The sequence below is a fragment of the Oncorhynchus gorbuscha genome, linkage group LG18, assembly GCF_021184085.1.
Source record: "Oncorhynchus gorbuscha isolate QuinsamMale2020 ecotype Even-year linkage group LG18, OgorEven_v1.0, whole genome shotgun sequence".
Taxonomy (NCBI): Eukaryota; Metazoa; Chordata; class Actinopteri; order Salmoniformes; family Salmonidae; genus Oncorhynchus; species Oncorhynchus gorbuscha.
The window spans coordinates 29737896-29743536 of record NC_060190.1 but is presented as its reverse complement, the minus strand read 5'-3'; the positions used below and the strand labels follow the sequence as shown (position 1 = coordinate 29743536).

General features: G+C 44.0%; 1 pseudogene; it reads left to right on the top strand.

Annotated features, from left to right (window-relative positions):
* The first annotated feature begins 2415 nt into the window (after positions 1-2415).
* Positions 2416-4597, top strand: LOC124004135 (annotated as a pseudogene).
* Positions 4598-5641: the final 1044 nt, after the last annotated feature.

Here is a 5641-nt window from a genome sequence, read left to right as displayed (position 1 = left end):
AAGATAGCATATAAGTTCTGGATTGAACCCGCTATCTCCTGTAGCGCCGTCTTGTGTTGTCCCAATGTCTTCCCCTGCTGGGTAATGGCATGGCAAATGGAGTCCAGGTCCGCTGGGTTCATGCTTGGCCAGATCGTTCTGTCACGTTCTTTCAAAATCGAACCCAGAAGCAGACCAGGACAAGGAGAGTAGGAAGAAGAGTATTTATTTACAAGTGAATGTGAATGGGTAGATATATCCAGGTGGCGTAGCGGGCATCGGTGGTGAGTTGATGGGAGTAAATAGGTGGATCCAATGGGGTAGCGGAATTCTCCGACGACCAGGCGGGAATGGGGTAAATGATCCGGGTGAGTAATGTTCATGGCTAATGATCCGGCAGGGAATGGATGTCAGGTCCTGGCTTATGAAGAGGAGAGATGATGATCAGGACCAGGTGTGCAGATAGCTGATGCTATACAGGTGCGGGTAATCAGAACTCCCAACTGGCTACATTGCCCGGCAACCAGACAGGGTGCGTTCCAGGACGCCGGAAAAAACACTCCAGGACAGAACACAGGCAAAAAACAGACTCAGGAAACGGGATTCGTGACATTCAGTTTCACTCACTTAGCTAGCAAATGCAGCTAGCTAGTTTAGCCTACTCAAACATCCTGTTCAAACAGAGAGACGCTGTGTTAGCTAGCTGGCAATGTCTATCCAACACAACACTGGAACTCTTCCAAGTCAAGGTAAGCTTTTGGTTTTACTAACATTTTGCCACCGGGGGTCAGCCAGTGTAAGTGCTAAATTGCTTACTGCCTGTACACTAACATTACTGCATGATTGTAGAATGTTTACTAACACATTAGTTCTATTAGCTATGTTGACTAGGATGTTACTTTAGCTAATATGGTGACAATGATGTAGGCTGTGTGTAGTGCTTATGATAATGTTTGGCTTGGAAAGGTATTTTTCAGCTGGTCACGTACAGCTAATGTGTTGTGCATTGAAGTCCACAAGCGAAGGGAAAAGGTGAGTGGAGGAGAGCGCATAGATGCGAGAAGGAATACAATGTGGCTGCTATGAAAGTGTTTACTGTGTTTACACATGATCAGGAGTGTATTCATTCCGCTGATTCTGTTGAATAACATTTCTTAAATGAAAGCAAACGGAACGAAACAGGAATAAACATACCTGAATTTGTCTAATAGAAACTCTTGTTGCAACTGTTGGTCTAATGATTACACCCTAGATCAGCTCGATGCAGGCAAGAGTGTGCAAGGCGGTATTGAATGTGTCATTGTCTGTCACCTCAAATGTTATTCTGGACCTGTGTTCACCTATGTTGTAAACGTCCTTCATAAGCTAGGTTGTAGCAACCTCATGCTGGGTATAGGAAAAATGTGAGTATCATGTAGTAGCCTAAACCTATCACTGTTAAATTGAACTGGTGAATGGAATATGAATGACAGTCACCCAATATGCTTTAACCTTTTCACACGTACCAACAAATGGGTGTGATCATTCCTCATTGGTTCCTGCAGGGTACGTGTGATTAGAACGCTTATTTAGAATGTCCAGTTTCAATTGATGCCACAGTCAGCATTTGAGCTGGCCACACTGTTTTTTTCACAGAAATATTTTATGTTATGTCCCAAATGTGACCAGTTTACTTTCTGGATGCAATGTTCAGACTTTCACAGAAGTAGCGACAGCATAACACAATCTTGTACATGTATTCTACATTTGTCCTTGCACTTACTGAGGAAAGATTGAACAAACACAAGCGGTTATATTTAGATCATTCTCGGCTGACAGAAACCACAATATGAATTAGGTAATAGCAATTACTATTTATAATCACACCACATTGGCACCAACGATGTTAGGCTGAAACAGTTAGAGGTCACCAAGTGCAACATAGCTTCGGTGTGTAAATCAGCTAGAAAGATGTGTCAGCCTCAAGTAATTGTCTCTGGCCCCCTCCCAGTTAAGGGGAGTGATGTGCTCTACAGCAGAGTCTCACAACTCAATCGCTGGTTGAAAACTGTTTTCTGCCCTTCCCAAAAGATATCATTTCTGGGACTCACCCACAAACAGGACCAAGCCTGGCCTGTTGAGGAGTGATGGACTCCATCCTTGCTGGAGGGGCGCTCTCATCTTATCTACGAACATAGACAGGGCTCTAACTCCCCTAGCTCCACAATGAAATAGGGTGCAGGCCAGGCAGCAGGCTGTTAGCCAGCCTGCCAGCTTAGTGGATTCTGCCACTAGCACAGTAAGTGTAGTCAGCTCAGCTATCCCCATTGAGACCATGTCTGTGCCTTGACGTAGGTTGGGCAAAACTAAACATGGCGGTGTTCACCTTAGCAATCTCACTAGAATAAAGACCTCCTCCATTCCTGCCATTATTGAAAGAGATTGTGATACCTCACATCTCAAATAGGGCTACTTAATGTTAGATCCCTCACTTCCAAGGCAGTTATAGTCAATGAACTAATCACTGATCATAATCTTGACGTGATTGGCCTGACTGAAACATGGCTTAAGCCTGATGAATTTACTGTGTTAAATGAGACCTCACCTCCTGGTTACACTAGTGACCATATCCCCCGTGCATCCCGCAAAGGCGGAGGTGTTGCTAACATTTACGATAGCAAATTTCAATTTACAAACAAACGCTATTTTGAGCTTCTAGTCATGAAATCTATGCAGCCTACCCAATCACTTTTTATAGCTACTCTTTACAGGCCTCCTGGGCCATATACAGTGTTCCTTGAATTCCTATCGGACCTTGTAGTCATAGCAGATAATATTCACATTTTTGGTGACTTTAATAGTCACATGGAAAGGTCCACAGACCCACTCCAAAAGGCTTTCGGAGCCATCATCAACTGTGGGTTTTGTCCAACATGTCTCCGGACCTACTCACTGCCACAGTCATACTCTGGACCTAGTTTTGTCCCATGGGATAAATGTTGTGGATCTTTATGTTTTTCCTCATAACCCTGGACTATCGGACAACCATTTTATTACGTTTGCAATCGCAACAAGTATCAAGTAGCAGTATCGAAGAGCCCTCACTGATGCTCGATCATTCTATTTTTCCAACTCAATTGAGGAAAATAAGAACAATCCAAAATGTATTTTTGATACTGTCGCAAAGCTAACTAAAAAGCAGCATTCCCTAAGAGAGGATGGCTTTCACTTCAGCAGTAATAAATTCATGAACTTCTTTGTGGAAAAGATCATGACCATTAGAAAGCAAATTATGGACTCCCCTTTAAATCTGCGTATTCCTCCAAAGCACAGTTGTCCTGAGTCTACACAACTCTGCCAGGACCTAGGATCAAGGGAGACACTCAAGTGTTTTAGTACTATATCTCTTGACACAATGATGAAAATAATCATGGCCTCTAAACCTTCAAGCTGCATACTGGTCCCTATTCCAACTAAACTACTGAAAGAGCTGCTTCCTGTGCTTGGCCCTCCTATGTTGAACATAATAAACGTCTCTATCCACCGGATGTGTACCAAACTTACTAAAAGTGGCATTCTTTTGGAGAGATTGGAAACCCAAATTCGTCTACACAGACAAGTTCAGGCCTGGTTTAGATCTTATCTGTCGTAAAGATATCAATTTGTCTCTGTGAATGGTTTGTCTTCTGACAAATTAACTGTACAATTTGGTGTTCCTCAAGGTTCCGTTTTAGGACTACTATTGTATTCACTATATATTTTACCTCTTGGGAATGTCATTCGAAAGTACAATGTTAATTTTCACTGCTATGCGGACGACACACAGCTGTACATTTCAATGAAACATAGTGAAGCCCCAAAATTGCCCTCACTAGAAGCCTGTGTTTCAGACATAAGTGGATGGCTGCAAACTTTCTACTTTTAAACTCGGACAAAACAGAGATGCTTGATCTAGGTACCAAGAAACAAAGAAATATTCTGTTGACAATTAATCTTGATGGTTGTACAGTCGTCTCAAATAAAACTGAAGGACCTTGGCGTTACTCTGGACCCTGATCTCTCTTTTGACGAACATATCAAGACTGTTTCAAGGACAGCTTTTTTCCATCTATGTAACATTGCAAAACTCTGAAACTTTCTGTACAAAAATGATGCAGAAAAATGTATCCATGCTTTTGTCACTTCTAGGTTAGAATACTGCAATGCTCTACTTTCCGGCTACCCGGATAAAGCACTACATAAACTTCAGTTAGTGCTAAATACAGCTGCTAGAATCCTGACTAGAACCAAAAAATGTGATCATATTACTTCAGTGCTAGCCTCCCTACACTGGCTTCCTTTTTAGGCAAGGGCTGATTTCAAGGTTTTACTGTTAACCTACAAAGCATTACATGTACATGGGCTTGCTCCTACCTATCTTTCCGATTTGCTCCTGCCGTACATACCTACACGTACGCTATGGTCACAAGATATAGGCCTCCTAATTGTCCCTAGAATATCTAAGCAAACAGCTGGAGGCAGGGCTTTCTCCCATAGTGCAAATTTTTTATGCAATGGTCTGCCTACCCATGTGAGAGACTCAGTCGCAACCTTTAAGTCTTTACTGATGACTCATCTCGTCAATAGGTCATATGATTGAGTGTAGTCTGGCCCATTAGTGTGAAGGTGAACGGAAAGGCTCTGGAGCAACGAACCGCCTTTGCTGTCTCTACCTGGCCGGTTCCCCTCTCTCCACTGGGATTCTCTACCTCTAACCCTATTACAGGGGCTGAGTCACTTGCTTACTGGTGCTCTTCCATGCCGTCCCTAGGAGGGGTGCGTCACTTGAGTGGGTTGAGTCGCTGATGTGGTCTTCCTGTCTGGGTTGGCGCCCCCCCTTGTGTTGTGCCGTGGCGGAGATCTTTGTGGGCTATACTCGGCCTTGTCTCAGGATGGTAAGTTGGTGGTTGAAGATATCCCTCTAGTGGTGTGGGGGCTGTGCTTTGGCAAAGTGGATGGGGTTATATCCTGCCTATATCCTGCCTATATCCTGCCTATTTGGCCCTGTCCGTATCATCGGATGGGGCAACAGTGTCTCCTGACCCCTCCTGTCTCAGCCTCCAGTATTCATGCTGCAGTAGTTTATGTGTCGGGAGTGTTTCTCCTCTCTTATCCGGTGTCCTGTGTGAATTTAAGTATGCTCCCTCTAATTCTCTCTTTCTTTCTCTCTCTCGGAGGACCTGAGCCCTAGGACCATGCCTCAGGATTACCTGGCATGATGACTCCTTGCTGTCCCCAGTCCACCTGGCCGTGCTGCTGCTCCAGTTTCAACTGTTCTGCCTGCGGCTATGGAACCCTGACATGTTCACAGGACGTGCTACATGTCCCAGACCTGCTGTTGTCAACTCTCTAGAGACAGCAGGAATGGTTGAGATACTCTCAATGATCGGCTCTGAAAAGCCAACTGACATTTACTCCTGAGGCGCTGACTTGTTGCACCCTCGACAAGTACTGTGATTATTGTTATTATGTTATTATTATGTTATTATTATTATGTTCATTTATGAACATTTGAACATCTTGGCCATGTTCTGTAATAAATCTCCACCCGGCACAGCCAGAAGAGGACTGGCCACCCCTCATAGCCTGGCTCCTCTCTAGGTTTCTTCCTAGGTTTTGGCATTTCTAGGGAGTTTTTCCTAGC